General features: G+C 45.6%; 1 long non-coding RNA gene across 1 annotated transcript in view; it reads left to right on the top strand.

Moving 5' to 3' along the window:
• Window positions 1-18,430, top strand: part of LOC133061396 (uncharacterized) — a 48,288-nt gene that overhangs the window by 1,862 nt on the left and 27,996 nt on the right. The window contains exon 2 of the long non-coding RNA XR_009693980.1: window positions 6,969-7,249. This is a non-coding gene — a long non-coding RNA (uncharacterized LOC133061396). The remainder of the gene's footprint in view (window positions 1-6,968; window positions 7,250-18,430) is intronic.

Genomic DNA, 18,430 nt, shown 5'->3' on the forward strand with positions numbered 1-18,430 from the left:
TCGACCCAGCACAACCAGAAGTAAATAAATAAAGCTGAGAGACTGAGATTATTCATTATATAAAAAATTGTACTTCAATAAAAAGGAGATAGTCTTTCAAAAAAAAAAAAAGGAGATAGTTTTTCAATAAAAAGCAAGAAAGGGCAATTCCCTGGTAGTCCATTGATTAGGACTCAGCACTTTCACTGTTGGGGCCTGAGTTCAATCGCTGGTTGGGCAACTAAGATCCTGTAAGCCATGTGGCCTGGCAGAAGGAAAAAAAACAACTAGCAATTTTGGTTTTTTATTATAAAAAAAAAAGGCAAGAAGGGATGATATGAATGTGGTTTTAATCCTGAATGTAGCTAAAATAGGTTTGTTTCTTATCTTGCCCTGTCTCTTTGCAAGAAAGAAAATGCAGCGAAGGGATGGTGATGAATGCAAGAGCCCTAGGCTCATCTCTTATGTCCTGAGGGACAGATAGAGGCAGGTTGCCAGGTGCTGGGCCCTGGGGTGGACACAGCTGCCAGTCACAGGGCAAGAACTGCACTTTATAATACTTTGGACTCACCAAGACTGGCCAAGGACTGGTTGGCACCATGCCCTAACTAGATACCAGATTGCTTCTCAGCATCTAACCAGTAAGTTTTGTCACATGCTGTGTCCTCTTCCACACTGTGACTATTAAGTGCAGACAAACTTTCTGGTTCCACCCTGTCTTTAGCCACAGTATTAACTTGTGGGGCTAATGGAAGAGTCACATTTTAATGTGCCAGATTTAGCGCACACAGAGAAATACCTAAGCTTGGTTAAATTTGGATTTCAGATAAATAATTTTTTAGTATTAGTATATCCCAAATGTGTTCTCTCTAGCAACCTACTGCATTTTTCCAATCAGTATTTAAGAGTTTGAAAGGAAAAATGAATGAATGAATAAATGAATGGTCAGGAAGAGCAATAGGACAGAAACAAATCACAGAGGTGTAATTAATGAAAATTTAACACTTAAAAAAATAGTTTGTCAATTTAAAATTTTGTTGTTCTTCAATTGCTAAGTTGTGTCCAACTCTGTGCAACCCCATGGATTGCAGCACACCAGGCTTCATTGTCTCCCAAAATTTGCTCAAATTCATGTCCATTAAGTCAGTGATGCTATCTAACCATCTCATCCTCTGCTGCTGCCTTCTCTTTTTGCTTTCAGTCTTCCTCAGCATCAGGATATTTTCCAATGAGTCGGCTCTTTGTATCATGTGGCCAAAGTATTGGAGCTTCAGCCTCAGCATCAGTCCTTTCAATGAATATTCAGGGTTGATTTCCTTTAAGATTGACTGGTTTGATCTCCTTGCTGTCCAAGGAACTCTCAAGAGTCTTCTCCAACACCACAGTTCAAAAGTATCAATTCTTCAGCGCTCAGCCTTCTTTATGGTCCAACTCTCACATCTATACATGATTACTGGAAAAACTATAGCTTGGACTATATGGCTCTATGTTGGCAAAGTGATATCTCTGCTTTTTAATATGCTGCCTAAGTTTGTCATAGCTTTTCTTCCAAGGAGCAAGTGTCTTTTAATTTCATGGCTGCAGTCACCATCTGCAGTGATTTTGAAGCCCAAGAAAATAAAATCTGTCACTGCTTCCACAGTTTTCCCATCTATTTGCCATGAAGTGATGGGACTGCATGCCATGATCTTAGTTTTTTGAATGTTGAGTTTCAAGCCAGCTTTTTCACCTTTCTTTTTCACCTTCATCAAGAAACTTTTAGTTCCTTTTTACTTTCTGTCATTAGCGTGATATCATCTGCGTATCTGAGATTGTTGATATTTCTCCCAGCAATCTTTTTTTTTTTTTTTCTCCCAGCAATCTTGATTCCAGCTTGTGATTCATCCAGCCTGGCATTTCTCATGATGTCCTCTGCATATAAATTAAATAAGCAGAGTGACAATATACAGCCTGTCGTTCTCCTTTCCCAATTTTTAACCAGTCCATTTTTCCATGTCCAATTCTAACAGTCACTTCATGACCTGCATACAGGTTTCTCAGGAGATAGGTGAGGTAGTCTGGTATCTCTTTAAGAATTTTCCACAGTTTGTCATGATCCACACAGTCAAAGGCTTTAGCGTAGTCAATGAAGCAGAAGTAGATATTTTTCTGGAATTACCTTGCTTTCTCTGTGATCTAGTGAATGTTGGCAATTTGACCTCTGATTCCTCTGCTTTTTCTAAACCTAGCTGGTACATTTGAAGTTCTCAGTTCATGTACTGCTAAAGCCTAGCTTGAAGGATTTTGAGCATTACCTTGCTAGCATATGAAATGAGCACAATTGTACTATAGGAACAGTAGTTTGAACATTGTTTGGCATTGCCCTTCTTTGGGATTGGAATGTAAACTGACCTTTTCAAGTCAAGTGGCCCCTGGGTGAGTTTTAAATATTTAAATTTAAAATATTTTCTAATGATTTTTCTTAATTTAAAAAATTTATTTATTTTTAATTGAAGGATAATTGCTTTATAGTACTGTGTTGGTTTCTGCCAAGCATCAACATGAATCAGCCATGGGTATGCATTTGTCCCTGTTCCTCCCTCTTGAACCTCCCTCCCACCACTCTCCCCATCCCACCCCTCTAGATAATTTTTTTTATTTTCATAAAAATAACACATACACGTCCCCAAATTAAAAAATCAAATAGAACTAAAAGGCACGTGGTGAAAAATAGTGACCTTCTATCCCACCCAACCCTAACTCCCTGCTTGATGCCTAGCGGTACCCAGTTAAACTTTCATCTGTTTCTCCCAGTTTTAACCTTTCTAAATCATATATTATAGTGTTCATTCGTTGATCTGTCAATTTTAAACATTACCCATTTATTTGTAATTATGGAATATGAAGATTGATTTCTTTTACTCTCTTCTACCTACATCCTCCTTCCCTTTTCTCCAGCTTCCCAGTACTGTACATCACAGATATTGATTAATCAGTAATCTGTGTTAACATTATTATAGCTCTGTAAATTGTTTTGTGTTGCCTTTATCTTCTTTTACATTTTAAGTGTTGTGGGTTTATAGGTAGGTAGCAGTTGCCTCAGACTTTTTTTATTGACTCAGTTTTTGGTAAACTTATTGCTAATTCTTGCAGCCATCTAATAGCCCCTGAACATAATTTCCCACCTCTTCACACCTGTTAGGTAATCCATCTGGCCCATCTGGCACCAGATATCCTTCACCATCATCCTGAGAATGCCTCTGCCCTCTCCTGGGTGTTTCTTGCTCATTCTTGGACTGTTCTCTTATTTGGGTGAGAGAGTATAAAGTATTTCATTCTTCTTTTATCTGGGTGGAGAGCTTCCTAAGAAAGGGAGCATGAGAGGCAAATTATTTGTGATCTTCCGTGTTTTCAAGTATTTTTTGTTCTACCATTTCTCTTAATGGTTTAAGTTTAGATTTCTAAGCTAAAATAATTCTCATTCAGAATTCTGAATCTGTGACTCCATTATCCTCCAGCTTCCAGTGTTGCTACTGAGAGGTCTGGTGTTATTCTCATCCCTGATCGTTTCAACTGACCTGTATTTCCTTTCTGAGTTCTTTTGGAGCCTTTTCTTTATCCCTGGTGTTTTGACATTTCATGAAAGTGAGTCTTGAAATAGAAATCTTATTTTCTCTCCCTGAATATTTCATAGCATTTGTAAAGCTTTCTTCTCCTCTCTAAACATATGCATTCTTCCTCCCTCCCCCACACCTACCTTTCATGTCTGAGGCTTTCATTAAATGTCTGGGGATCTTGGCTCTCTGATCATATTTAGGAACTATGTGCTGAATAGATGATTGGATAGTCAGCACGCATGGGTGGATCTTGTTTGTCAGTGGACTTCCCTGTAGAGGGTGGCTGGTCATGAGCTGGCTCTTCTTCTGGGGGTCTGTATCCATATCATGTATGTATCTATAGGTCTTTCCCTTGAGTGTGCTGTTTCTTCAGAAAAGAGTTCTTGAGTCTTCAGTCTAGAATATGCCTGTTTATCAAGCTTCCTAGAAACAGGATGAGAAAAAGGGGCTGGCAGTTTACCTCTTAGTTTCAGAGTTTCCATTTATTTTCCCCATATTTTCAGTTTTGTGCTCCATACTCACCTTCTGCAGTGCCTGAGGAGCTGACCCAAGTTCCCCAGTGGGCACTTCATGCTTCCTGCAGGAACAAGCGAGGTGGGATTTGTGCCCTCATGCAGTCTCCACCATCCCCTCCTGTGTGCAGCCCTGCCCGCCCTGTCCCAGAAACCTGCCCACTTCTTATCCGGAAGCTCTCTGTAGGCATCAGGCCTTCAGCCTCCCTGTGCTGCCATGTGGCTCCCCACTGCTTCCTGTCTTTCAGAAATGTGCTGAGGTACTCCGTCTGCTGCCATGTGTTCCCAGCTGCCACGTCCTCCCCTATTTGCATAGACTTGTCAATATGTAACTCTTTTTATTCCTTTATGTTTGTAGTAGGGCTTTGGGAGGGAGCAGACAGAGATTCTTGAGAGGTTCTTCTGTCATATTTGTTCAGAAGTTCTTTAGAGTCCCTTTTCACTTTGAATTACTTGGGGGGAACAATTTCCAGCCATATTCTGAAATAACTTCTGCTGTCAGTCAACACAGTCACCTTTTCAAAAATTGGAATATAGTTGCTTTATGTTGCTGAGTCTGTTTCTGCCATACAGCAGAGTGAATTACCCATACATATACATACATCCCTTTTTTGGATTTCCTTCCCATTTAGGTCACCACAGAGCACCAAGTTCCTGTGCTATACAAAGAATACTGTATATAGTAGTATATATAGATGTCAATCCCAATCTCCCAATTCATCCCACCCCATTCCCCAGCATAGTCATTCTTTATTTTATTTTGAGCTAGGTGTTTCTTTGTGGGAAATGGAGCAAAGTCCACATACACACATTGTTTAATCATGTTAGTAAGACACTTTTGACCTTTTGAACAAGATCCAAATGTTCTTCTCTGCTTTTGTCTAGGAATGGGGTCAGAAAAGCATGAGAGGCAGTTTGAAACATGGCCTTGGCACCAATGCTTACTGGACCTGCTCTGTCTTTTGGACTTGAATAAAAGCAGGGAGAATGCTGAAATACCATCTTCTTTGAATTAATCATGAGCCCCACCTCTCCTGCTATCTTGTGTTTATACATTACTGCTACTGTGTTATATCTGCTGGCGGATCTCCTTTCATCTTCTGGCCATACAAAACCTTCTTCATTTAAAGCTGCACGTGTGGCTCTTGAATTAAGAGGGCATTTTAGCAATAATTCCTCACTCCTCTTATTGAAGGGCTCAAAGTCTTAGGAAAGGATCACTGCTGTTTCAGTGTGCTGTGGCGGCTGACATCTTAAAGTCCAGACAAGGAGAGAGAGCAGGGTCAGGAGGGTGTTACAGGGAAGGATGACTCTGTGGACGGGGCAAGGGTTAGCAGAACAACAGTAGATCAGGATGGAGAGGCTTTTGAAGGCCACACTAAGGACTTTGCACTGTCCTGCAGGCAGTAGGGAGCCACCCAAGGAATCTTGAGCAGGAGAGTGACATGAGACAAACTGAGCTTTAAGATAATTAAGCTTATGGGACTTCCCTAGTGGTCCAGTGGTTGAGAATCTACCTTCTAATTCAGGGAACACCAGTTTAATCCCTGGTCAGGGAACTAAGATGATACACACCAAGGGGCAACTAAGCCTGCATGTCACGACCAGAGAGAAGCATGCACACCACAACTATAGAAGCCCATGTGCTACAGGGAAAGATCCCGCATGCTGCAACGAAGATCCCAGGGCAGCTGAGACCAGGCCCAGCCAAATAAATAAACACTTTTAAAAAGGAAAAGAAATTTAAGCTTATAGCTGTCAGTGGGAGGGTTTGGAGCAGGGAGAGGTTGGAGTCTAGGTGGCCCATTAGACAAAGGGTCTCTTAATCCTGCCACATAGATGACTGGAAGAGCGTTATAAAAATGGGTACCCTAGCCTTACCCTGCCGGATTTTGTTTCATGTGGTGTAGAGAGGGGACTAAGGATATGTGTTCTCAGTACATTCATCAGGTGCAGCACTGAGCTGGAAGGCTATTGAAACAAGCCAATAAAGGGCCCTGGACCTCAAATATGGGGCTGTGACTCTGGGAGGTGAAGGAGGACACAGACTGGTGGGAGGCTGCCCTTAGGGTGGGAAGTAGGGGGAGAGCAAAGGGGAGGGATGGAGTCCCACCTGACCTCTGACTATTTAAGGCCTGAGGGGAGGGAGGCATGAGGAATACCATCAAGTTGGGCCTCAAGAGCCAAATGGAGGCCGGGCCCCTCCTGCAGGAGAATCTAGAAGAAGATCATAATTAGGAGAAGATGACGATGGGGGACGTTCGTGATGCCAGAGAGGCCTGGGATTTGGGGGAAGATGACTACGAGCATCTGGCTCCTACTATAGTCATGGAATATGTGAAGCTGGGAAAAGGAGACTATTGTTCAGATCCTTCTGTTCGCACATGTGCATGGACACATGCATGGCTACATGTGAACACAGAAGTAGACACACAGTCTTCCTCTGCAGGAGGCAGAAAGTGTGGTGGTTCAGAGACTGGGCTCTGGAATCCAGCAGCCCTGTCCCTGAGACTCTGGAAGCCTCAGCCTCCTTACCAATAGAAAGCCAGTGCCACTAGCAGTTAACTCAATATGGTTGTTGTGATGACTTGATGAGACGCTGCATGCCAAGGCTGGGCACAGAGCCTGGCACGCAGGGAGCACTCCATAATGGTAGCTCTGAGTAATACTAAAAAAATGTGATCTGACTTCTGAAGCCAGGGAGCCATAAAATATTTCATTCAGTGTATCTCACTTGTGAAGCCGGAGAGCCATAAAGTATTTCATTCAGTGTTAGGAGACGAGTCCACAGGAAGGCATGAAAGCTCTCATTTCTTGCTACCCACTCCGGGTGGCTTTCTCTGGGTGTGTGTTTGCTGAGTCCTTTGCCTTTTATTTCTAGGACTTCTGGAGAAATGACAGTCCCTTGCTACTGTGTTTAATTGGAGAGGATCTCAGAGATCTGAGATTATAATTATGACGCCCTAAATGCCGAGCTCTTCAAAAGTCTGCCATTGCCCTTGCTGTCACCCTGAACAGCTCTGAAAATCCAATCCCTGCAACCCCCAGAGCATGCCCTGGGTCTCTCAGCCACGCCTCACCTGGGAAATCTGAGTGATGGTGACGTGCAGGCAGCAGGAAGACACGCAGTAAACCCAGGAGCCTGTGATGAGCTCAGAAGAGGTGAGTTGATGATCTGCTATTTATAGCCCCACTAAGAGGCTCTGGCCGCCAGCTCTATGTGAGGCTGGGTGGAAATGATGCCTTCGCAGAGCTGAGAGCACAGAATGAAATTGGTGATTCATGGGCAGCAGTCACTTGAAATACAAATGCTCCTATGTCCCAGCCTCACCAGCCTTTCAGATGCCCACTTAGGAAGCATGTAGACAGAGTTGTTAGTCTACTGCCTCCACTGTGCATGCCTTTGGGCAGGATGCGCGGACAAGGAGGTTCTGCCTCAATAAGGGGCCTGAAAAGGGCAGCAGTGCTCCTCAGAGTAGTGCAAGAGCCTGAGCCTGCCCCTCCCAGGGCCTCAGCCAGAGCCCAGGTCAGGACTGAGTAAGAGGCAAGAAGCCCTGGGCTAGCCGGAGGCCTGCCGGTCAGAGAGAGAGGACAGTTCCTGCTCCTGCCCTGTCTCCAGGGGCAACGCTGGCCACAGAGCAGCTTCCTGGTGACTCTTGTTCTGCTGAACATGCAAATATGGACTTTGAGGAAATCCTGATAGCTTTTGTCTCCTCCCAATTCCATAGCCCAGTACCTGTCACCTGAAATAGCTGTTGTTTATTTTCCTTGGTAATATCTTGGCTTCCAGGTCAAAGTCTACTTGGAGGCCCCAACTCAACTCACAATCTGTGACGAATGTGGTAGGGGGTCTCTTAACTTCCTGCAACCAAGACTGGATTGAAAGGGTCAAACCAAGATAATGGGAGCACAAACCAATCGAGCTCTGGAGCCAGACTGTCTGGGCTCCAATTCTGTCTGCACATGTACCAGCTTCGCGGCCACCATCACATGCCTTTCTTAGACTCAGTTTCCTCCCTGGTAAAGTAGAGATAATAACAGAACCTACCTCACTGGGTTATGGGGAAGATGCAAAGAAGGAACATATGCGAAGTGGTCAGCGCATCACTAGGCACTCGGAAGGGCTCAGTAAGTGGGAGCTGCCACTGCTGCGTGCTCATTCTTGCTGCATCATCTGGGCCCCTACAGTGACACCATCCTCTGCTCACAGCCTTTGGCACCAAGATTTCTCGTGAAGGTGGTGTCCTGAGCCTCAAGAAACTCTCTGTCCATCACAAGCATCCCCCGCTTCAGGCTGCCCTGTATGATGGAGCTCACCCCCAGGCAGCTTGGCTTTGCATGGCCTGCCCCTGCCCTTGCCAAGGAATCAATTGTCTATCTTTGGTTTGGGCCATGCCTGGGCATGACCACTCTACTGTTTCTCTCCTCTGGGCCTAGGGTGTCCCTTGGGGGATTAACTATCACACCCCAGTGAAGGACTTCACCTGAGGGCCCCAGGTATTAACTCGAGGTTGTAGCCAGCAGTTTGCCTACCAAGAGAGGGCCTGAGCAGTAGGCAGGTTGGGCCCACCTCACCTACCAGTTGGACACACAGCACAATCTGCTGAGTCATGAAGGCCCATGAGGCCTTGGCTGTACATTCTCTCATCTCTAGCTGTCGGCCAAAACATAATTGTAGTTGTCACTTTGGCAGCAAGATGCTGTGTGATATGTCCTAATACAATTGCCTCTGCTCCATAGCACTGAGCTCTGGGGAGGTGGGAGGAATCTGCAGCTGCTCCTGTGGAGAGAGCCATTCTAGAGAGTGGTCTGTGTGATGTTCAACCAGGTGCAGCCTCAAGGGTGGTGTGAGCACCAGGGTAAGGCCCCGCATTAGAACAGGCATTGGCACGCCTGCATCTGCATCTGTATAGTGTAATTCTGATTACATCAGTTAATAAGAGAGAGGCTGTCTTTGAAGTGAGGCATTTGGGGCAGCTACAAGGTTTGGAAAACAGCCTTTAGACTTATGCACAAGTTGGACTCCAGTGTGCCTGAGCTGAATGAGTGGTTAGACAGTGGGGTACGTGATGTTGGGAGATGGTGCCAGAAGTATACCTGGGTCCAGATTGCAAATCTAGGAACTTGAAGGCCAGGCCATGGAGCTTGGACTTGATCCTGCAGGCACTGGGGAACCACTGAGGGTTGAAGGGAGAAAATGATGTAGTCATATGACATTGGGTATCTGGGCTCAAACATCCCAAGTAGTTGTGTTAGGAGTGAAGCTCACCCTCCCTGTGGCAGTGGAGGGTGTTCTGGAATGCCTGGAGCAGCAGCCCCAGGATTCAGGGGTGACCATGACGCTGTTCTTAGTAGGTAGTGTGGGAAGGGTCAGCTCTGGTCAGGCCAGCTGCGAGTGTACAGCGAGTGAGAGGAGGACTGTGTTCCTGCCTGCCTTCTTCATCAGTTTTCCTAGACTAGAGTTCAGTAGCAAAGCACCTGTGTGCAGATGTGCCAAATGCAAGGGATGGCACACACTCATGCCAAAAGTTAGGGGCTTAGAGATGGTCCCACTGCCTGTGGGTATTGCCTCCTTCACCACACACACACTAAGAGAACAGCAGAGACAAACATCCAAGCCTGGAGAAATTCCTGGAAGGAAGCTTCTATCTTCATGAACTTAAATGCCAGTTTATAGGTTGGTTAATGAAGACAAAAGAATGTGAAGCCATTACTAGTGGATGAGCCTCCCTTGAGCGTGGAAGTCAGAGTATATCTGGACCATCATGTAAGTCAGGAGGAACACAGGATTCAACTGACAAAAATTGTATGTACCCTGCTCAGAAGCGCATTGTTGTGCAAGCAGTGGTTTGGCAGTGATTCTTTCCTTCCAGTGGCCAGCCAGGGAGGGCGGGATGCCTCTCAGTTGTCAGGGGAGGAAGGGGAGGGAGAAGAAGGAATGTTCCCATTCTGGCATGATCTTCCATTAGTGTTCCCTGCGTTGGGCTGCCAAGAGAGCGAGAGGGAGGGGACGTGACAAGTATTGAACAGTGAGGAAGGTCCCTCTCCTGGACAGCCCTGACACAGAGTGTGTGTGGAGGGAGGGTGCCTGGAGCCCTTTGACCTGTGGGTGTAGCCTGAACCTTATCCTCTTCCCTGAAGACAGGCAGTACATCATAACCACCACTGGCTGCCCAGGGCTGGCTTGGAGCAATATGCCAAGAGGTAGTTTTTCTTATTTGATTTGCTTTTCCCTTTAAATTTTAAAGTATCAGATTTTTTTTTTTCTTGGCTGTGCCTAGATGTGGCATGCAGACTCTTATTTTTTTCATATTTGTGGCTTATGGGATCTAGGTTCCCCCACCAGGGATTGAACCTTGGGCCCCTGCATTGGAAGCACAGAGCCTTAGTCACTGGATCACCGGGTAAGTCCCAACAAGTATCCAATTTAAAAATTTTAAAATATAACATACAATCAGCAAAGTTCAAACAACTATATGTACAGCTTAACAAATAACTATAAAGTTAATGTTATTATTTTTTTATAGGGAAAAGTTTAAAAAAAGAAAACAGATGACCCTTAAACCTTTGCCTGGCTAAGGTGGCATCCACTGAAATTCTTATAACACAATTTAAAAATTAAAATAGTACAAAAAATATAAAATGAAAAGTTAAGTGCCTCTACCCTCCATTTTCCCCACAGGTGAACTCTAACAGCTTCTTGTGTATCCTAAATTTTTTTCTCTAATCATTAATATTTCTAAAGTGAGTATGTGATCATACAAACTTTGTCTGTATTTAATGATAAATTTTAAAAGAGGATGTAATCATGCCTGTCCCATGATATAAAATTAACATGTCAAAGATTTAGTTTAACTCATTAATTAATGACAGAACCACTAAAACATTACAATCAATTCAAAGGAGAACTCACAGTATCACACATGATAGTCAGATAAGGAATGCTGAAATCATTTCAGAAATAGATGCAAAATTGGCCAATATGCACAAGGCAATAGTCAGTTGTCTTCCACTAGACACAATTTGTATTACTGTGAGCAGGAATTATTTGCATTACTATCAAGTTTTACAACTTCACTTCCATCTTTAGAGCTGAGAAATGTCTAGTCAAAGACAAACAAAAGCAGAAAGAACCTAGGTGGGTAAGTTATTCAGGATACCCACTAAATTCAACATCTTTCACAGTTTTCACTACACTTGTAATTGGCTCCCTCCCTACTTCCCTCCTTGGAATTCCCCTGCCAACAACCCTTGTTGCCCTGTTTGTACCAGCTGACGTGTTGTACGTGTTCCAGATTATGGGCCAGGGCAGAAAGCCTAGCATGAGAGGACCAACAAGCACCCAGGCTGGGCCAGCCAAGTGCTCCTATAGCCCTGACACTGCTTCTTTGGTGGTGGGCCCTGGAGTTGTGAGTCAGGCTGACTCAGAACCGGTGATCATGTTGGGTCTTGTAAAAGATGGCTAAGGGTTTTGTGAAAAAGGCAAGAGATTAGAAATGCAGGGAGGTCCATTTCTCCATCAGCCTGGAAGGATGTTGCGGTTGAGCTGTCGAGAAGAAAAACTACGATGTCCACTGCTTTGGCAAAACCTCAGATGTGTGGCCTCCTGGCCAAATGTCTGCGATTTCATATTGTTGGAGCATTCATGGTCCCCCTGGGGTTTGCAACTTTCTATAAGTTTGCTGTGGCGGAACGAAGAAAGAAGGCATATGCAGATTTCTACAGAAATTATGATTCCATGAAAGATTTTGAGGAGATGAGGAAGGCTGGTATCTTTCAGAGTGCAAAGTGATTTGGAATATAAAGAATTTCTTTGGGTTGAGTTCCTTGGAAGTTTCCTGTGTTCCTGAACTATGAAACTATGACTATCTGGGGTGAGAAATAGTCTCTCAATAAATAAACAATTAACAAATAGAAATGCAGGGAGAAAGGGCCTGTAGTCCAGCACTAAAGATGGAATGGTTGTCCAATGAGCTTCCAGTTCCTGAGATGACTGTGCATTTGGATTCTGTGAGAGTCCTCTTTATACTGGAGTCAGCTTGGGTGGGTGTCTGTTTCAATAATTCCTTACCCAAGGGAATAGCTGACATGCAAGATATATGATGACCGAAGGAGCTGAGGTGGTGTCTGAGGCAGTTTCTCATAGAGTCCAGGGTCTGTGTTGGCACCACAGGGCGTTACGTCAGCAGAGTGGGTCTATGACATGGTAGAAAAGAACAAATACCTGCCTCACAGTAGAAAAGAAGAAATACCCTTGGGCAATCACCTCATCTCCTATGAACAGGTTTTCTTATCTTAAAAGTAGGAGGCCATGCTTCTTTCTGGCCTTCTCCCAGGGTCCCATGAAGGTCCAGTGGGAGACATGAGTGTGAGCCTGTTGCCAAGGCCAGTCATGTGGTAGGAAGTGAGCCCACAGTGCTCCCAGGACAGGAGGAGTCAGCCCCTCTGTGCAGAGTGCTCTCGGAGGAGTGCTGTGGGCAGATTTGTACTGTAGAACTGTCACTCTGGCTGCCGTGGAGAGTGGTTGGAGGGGAACAGACTAGAGGCATAAATACCTGTTTGGCAGTGGCTCCAGGCATCTAAGCAGAAGTGATGACCTGAACTGAGGAAACAAGTGGAGGGAACTGATTCAAGAAATGTTTTGGCCAGGATTTAACCTGAGAAACGAGACAATGATGACTGTCATGTTTTCAGCAAGAACAACTACGTGGTTAGGGTGTCGCCATCTCAGAAGAAAGAAACCACAGGAGGAGAAGCAGATTTGGGGGAGGGGGAGAAGCTGGACATTGGTGAGTTCAGTTTGAGATGTGGTGAGTATGAAGGACCTATCTGCATGTGGGTAGGGGCATCCAAAGGCAGATGGACACACACAGGTCTAAAACCTAAGGAGCGGGTTGGGCTGTGAAGCTGGAGGGAATGTGGACACCGACAAATTTATATGAGTGTGGCTGGGCAGGATAGGGCAGGGGAAGGAGTGGAGAGGCATCATGCCTTCAGCCCTAAAATTCACAATTGTTGAGAATGCAGGTCGGGGAGTGGCTGAGGGCAAGGAGAGGATGTTTGGAACACCTGTTAGGGGAAATAGCAGAGAATCTGACCCAGGCCTAGCAGTACAGGGGCCCTGGTGGCTCATAGAGGTCATAAATCTGCATTGATGTTGACCTATCCTCCTTGGGGTTTTCTCCAGGACATGGAAACCAGGAAGGTAGGTCGGACTGTAGTGCCTGGGCTGCAGTCTTGCAAGACAGTTGTGGAAGAAGGTTTACTTCCTTCTGAGTGTGTAGCCAAGAGAGCTAACTGTTCACAAAAACAAACAAACAAAAAACAAAAACCACAGTGTATCCCTTGTCCTTCCATAGAACAGAGCTGAAGCTAGAAAGGGGCTTCCCAGCAGGGGCTACATTTCCCAGCACACACTGCTCCCCTCACATCTGCTACATATGAGAGGAGTCAAGTGACACATTCTGGCCAGTGGGATGTTGATCAGGGACAACATCTGTGATCAGTTGTTGATCAGTGTATTTTCTAGCCCCAAATAGTTAAGAAGCAGATGTGCCTTCTCCACCCTTCTTTTCTCCTTTTAGTTTGAGGTCCCCTTGGAAATCACATGTTGGAGACAGCAGAGCCACAAGGTGGAAGGATCTTGGTCCCAGAATCATCACTTGGAGGACAGATACCACCAATTAGAAACACCTATGTGAACTGAACAAGAAATCAGTGATACTGTCTGAGCCAATATACATTTTGGAATTTGTTTGTTATAGCATCTAAGCATTACCTTAACTAGTACAGGGTTTAAGAAATTTATTGGTTGTTCAGATGATTCTCCAGACCAGGTCTTTGTTAAAGTGCCAGAGCAGGAGTGGAGAGCAGACTAGAAAAATCTAGAAAGCCAGAGATCAAGGCCTCTGGTAGAGGAGGCTAAAATTTCAGAGAGAAGGTATTCCGCAGTGTGGCAAGAGCCAATGGGAGAAGGTGAGGAGTCTTAAGCAGGTCTGGGAACCATAATGCTGGGGGTCAGGAATCATGTTGGGTGCTTAGTCCACTTGGTAATTGTGATCTCTGATAAAGCAGGACACTGATAAAGCAGGAGAGGGAGGGTCAGAGGGCTGACCATTGTCTTGCAACCAGGGCAATGAGAAGTGTTTTAGTTAAAAACTAGGCTAACAGGGCTGACATCACTCTGCCCTGTCAACTGCCATGGTTGAGTGGATCTGAGCAGGGTGTCTCATCACTGGTGAGAATTTGTTCAGTAGGTCACGGAGATGCACACCTGAAAGCTGGTCCATGAAAGGAACACCTGTAAATTCTGAGGCAGGCTGGCTCCATCCGGAAACAGCCAGACCCACAGCAAGAGTGCTTTCTTCAGTCAGTAGAGCAGCTTGGCACTCCCCAGATTGCTTATTTACACATATTTTTGAGCCTCATGGATATCCCATATAAAGACAGTGTCTCTCTGCCAGGTAAGGTCACCAAAGTGTTAAATAAGTGAGAGCACTCAGGAGGGGGTGGAGCCAGGGTCTCCTCATCCTTGGCCAGTGCTTCTCATTATAAAATTTCTTTTACAAACATTTTTAGACATTAACCACCCATCATCTTGGGGAGATTTTGGCCTCAACATGCCGCTAGCAGCAGAAATGACGGGGGTGGCCTCCCAAGGCACTTTCAGTTAGCAATTCTTAAAAGAGTCTCTGAATGAGTGATTCCAAAATAAAACTAGGAATAGGAATGACAGAAAACTCAAGATAATAGCTGTGAAAATAAGAGAAGTTTATATCTCTTCAAAAAACATCAGAGATAAATGTAAGGGTTGCTAAGGCCCTCCACAGTTTCAGAGGGTCAAGACTCCTGTTTTGTTGCTCTCCTCTATTGTTGTGTAAACAAATGACCTCAAAACTCAGTGGCTTAAAACAACAATAAATATTTATTATGTCACAGTTTCTGTGTCAGTAATTCAGGAGTGACTTTTTTGGGTGGTTCCAGCTTAAGCTTTCTCATAAGGTTGTAGTCTAAGGGAGCTGTGATCACTTGAAGGCTTGACTGGCACCACAGCATTGCTGGCAAATTGGTTCTGGCTGTTGGCAGGAAGCCTCAGTTCCTCACCACCTATAATCCTCCATAGGGTTGCTTGAGTGTGCTTACAACATGGCAGCTGGCTTCCACTAGCCTAGAGCAAGTGATCCAAAAGAGAATAAGGCAGAAGCTGCAATGTCTTTTATGAAGGACTCTCAGAAGTCACACTATCATTTCTGCAATACCCTATTAGGTACATGTCAGTCCTGTTGAATATGGGAGAGAATGAAACAAGGACATACCAGAAGTTGAGAATCACTGGAGGCCATCTCAGAAGATAGGCTACCATATCTGCCATCTTCACAGAGTGGTTTCATCCTCATGTTCTAATGCAGCTACTCTTACTCCAGCTATCATATCACAAAAGGTGATTTGTGGCTAGCATGAAGAAAGTAGGGTATGCCTTTTCCTTTAAAGATACTTTAGAAGTTGGATATACCATCCTACTTATATCTCATTGACCAAAACTTAGTCATATAGCCTGAAAAGAGGCTGGGAAATGTAGTATTTATTTTGGATGCCATGTGCTCAGCTAGACCAGATATCAGGGGACACATGGCAGTCTCTCAGCAATGTTCCTGTGTATATATAGTTCAAAGGATGGAGTGGGAAGGGGAGCATATAGAACATCACTATCTTAGGTTACTGGCATGGCTAAGGACTTCTGACCCATCTTGTCTGGGAATTGTGTGTGTGTGTGTGTGGGTGGTGCAGGGACAGGGGAGGAGTGCATATAAGTACTCTACTCGGCAATTAGAGAATCTCAGTGTCCAGAGGAAATAGTCCTTAGAAGAACTCAGGAGACAAATGAGCGTTAAAAACAAACCAAGTCCTAGAAACCCAGCCAAGAGTGGTCCCAAGAATTAGGATGATCCAGAAAGTGAGGAGATTGTCACAGGAGATGCTGTGAGAGCCACCTTACTCTACACCCAGACCTGCAAGTTTAAATAAATTCTAAGCAGCCCTATTTATGATCCAAATGCAGAAGCACAGATGGGTAACTCTACCAGCTGTGTTTTTAAAAGATCATATGATTCCTGATCAATGAACCGAAGAGACCAAATGCAAATGTGTTTAGTGCTGAGCTGCAGATTTGCCCAGAGACCTCTTAGAGACCAGAGCCAGGGCTTGAGCAGCCAGCTGGGTGCTGACTCAAGTTGGGGGTGAGCCCAGCTTTGGAGCCTGGCTAAGCAGAAGATGAGCCGTCAGCCAGCCAGAGAATTCTAAGGCTTGAGAAGCCCACAGAAAGCTGCCCTGGCAGAAGGAGGGCAAGGCTCTGACTTGGCCAAGTGACCAGTAACAGAGGGCACTGGCATTCTAGAGGAATGCAAAGTCTGGAGCAAGAAGCCTAGAGCTGGGGCATCCAAGGGGGCAGCTAGTACTGCCAAGGCCCCTGTGGCCAAGGCTGGCTCTCTCCTCACTGCCAAGGCCTGCCTGGACCTTGGATCTTTATCTTGAGGGTGGAAGAGATGGATTGGGGATTTTGCTTCATGGAGGGTGGCTGCGGTCTTCTACCTGCCTGGTGAGTTTCGAGTGCCCTGCCCATTTCCCAAGCTGGATACTGTCCTGGGTCCAGAGTCCACTTCCAGATGGAGTGTCAGGACACCCTGAGTAGACAGCATGCTCACTTCCCCTGGGTCACAGCCCATGGGCTGTCAATCATCACCACACTGCTACTGCACAAGGGTCAACCCCTACAGCTGCAGCCTTCCCCTCTCTGCCTTAGTCCAAGTGCGAAGTTCACTGAGAACTTGCTGGACCTCTACAGGTCTGAGGACCTTTTCAGGAAAGACATCTCTAGGTGTGACTGACTGATATCCGGTTCCAAACTCAGGTTGGGGTAGAGAGCTGTTGGAGGCTAAGGGTAACTGATAGGGGGTGGTGAGGAAGGATAAAGCATCCCCAAGTGGCCTGGAATTGGCTTGGGAATTCTAGGACTGTGCTTCGTGGCTCTGTTGCACCAATCCTTGCTGAGTTCCTGCTCAATGAGGCAGACACTAGGCTACCCACTAGGGACCCAGAGCAGAGGAAGGCTCACATGACATCACACCAGACCATAAATAAAGCAAAACAGCAGAGGGTGCAATATGCAGTGATAGGCTAAATACAAGACATGGAAACAACGGAGGAGGGGAGCGTGCTAGTAGAGTGGTAATGGAACGCTTCACTTCACAGAAGAGGTGATACCTTTCTGAAAGAGCAGGAGTTCCTCAGTCTCCGTGGGGCCAGGTGAGAACAGGCCTCCAGGCAAAGGGAAGAGCAGGCCCCAGAGCTCTTAGCTGAGAGACCACCAGAGGTAGAGGAAGAGATTTTCCTAGCCTAATGTGTTCATTAGACTCTGAAGGGTCTGGGCCCTTTCGGGTTGCAGTGCCCTTGATCTCTTTCCACTAAGCACCTCGGAGGAGTCAGAGAAGGGAGAAAGTGCTCTCTCTCTGTTCATTGGGTTTTCTTTCAACTTTGAATCTTTGGTACCTGGTCATAGAAGTGGGAGAACTATAATTATGAAGAGGAGAAGGGAGGGTTCTTTGATTTTGAAGAACCTGCCCAAGGCCCAGTTCATTCTGGGTAGGTCCTTAAGTGCCCCTGGATGGCTCCTTAGGCATGATTGTCCCCAGCAGCCTCTGATGGAGCAGGAGGCAGGGCTGGGAGGTTCGCAGAGTGGGGGACACTAGCCTACCCTTCCTGCTGTCAGACCCAGTTCCTTGGGGTGTCTGCGCCTCTCTGGAACCCTTGGGAACCCTCAGCATTGCCAAAGCACCTGACCTGCCTCTTGCAGGTGACCCTCCAGTGTAAGAATAGTCATCTGGCTCTAGTTGGCATATACTAGTAACTTTTTTGGTGGTATACAGGCTTGCTTTTCCTCTGGGAAGCAGGGAAATGTGATATGCAAATGAATCACTAGGTGACCCAAAATCAAACAGCTGCTCTGGAGTTCTTCTATGAAGGCAAAAGGAACTAGAGGCCCCCAGAGGTTCAGTTGGCACCACCTTCTTTCCGGGTGAGGGTGGGCAAGTGAGACTGAACCAAAGGTACACTGAGATGTCACCTTGTCTCTAGCCACAGGGGAGCCAGGAACCTCAGGCAGAGCTGCAAGTGCCCAGCAAGGCTTTGGGAAGATTTATGGTGCAGGTAGAGGCTGGGTCCTCAGTGCTGAGATTCTGAGCCCAGTTTATTCATCCAGAAACCTCTTTCTCCTGATTGTTGCTCTTCTCAGTGGGCAGTACAAATAGCCTCCTGACAGGTCTGGCCTTTCTCTCATTTTTGCCATTT

Source organism: Dama dama, chromosome 9, assembly GCF_033118175.1.
Source record: "Dama dama isolate Ldn47 chromosome 9, ASM3311817v1, whole genome shotgun sequence".
NCBI lineage: Eukaryota > Metazoa > Chordata > Mammalia > Artiodactyla > Cervidae > Dama > Dama dama.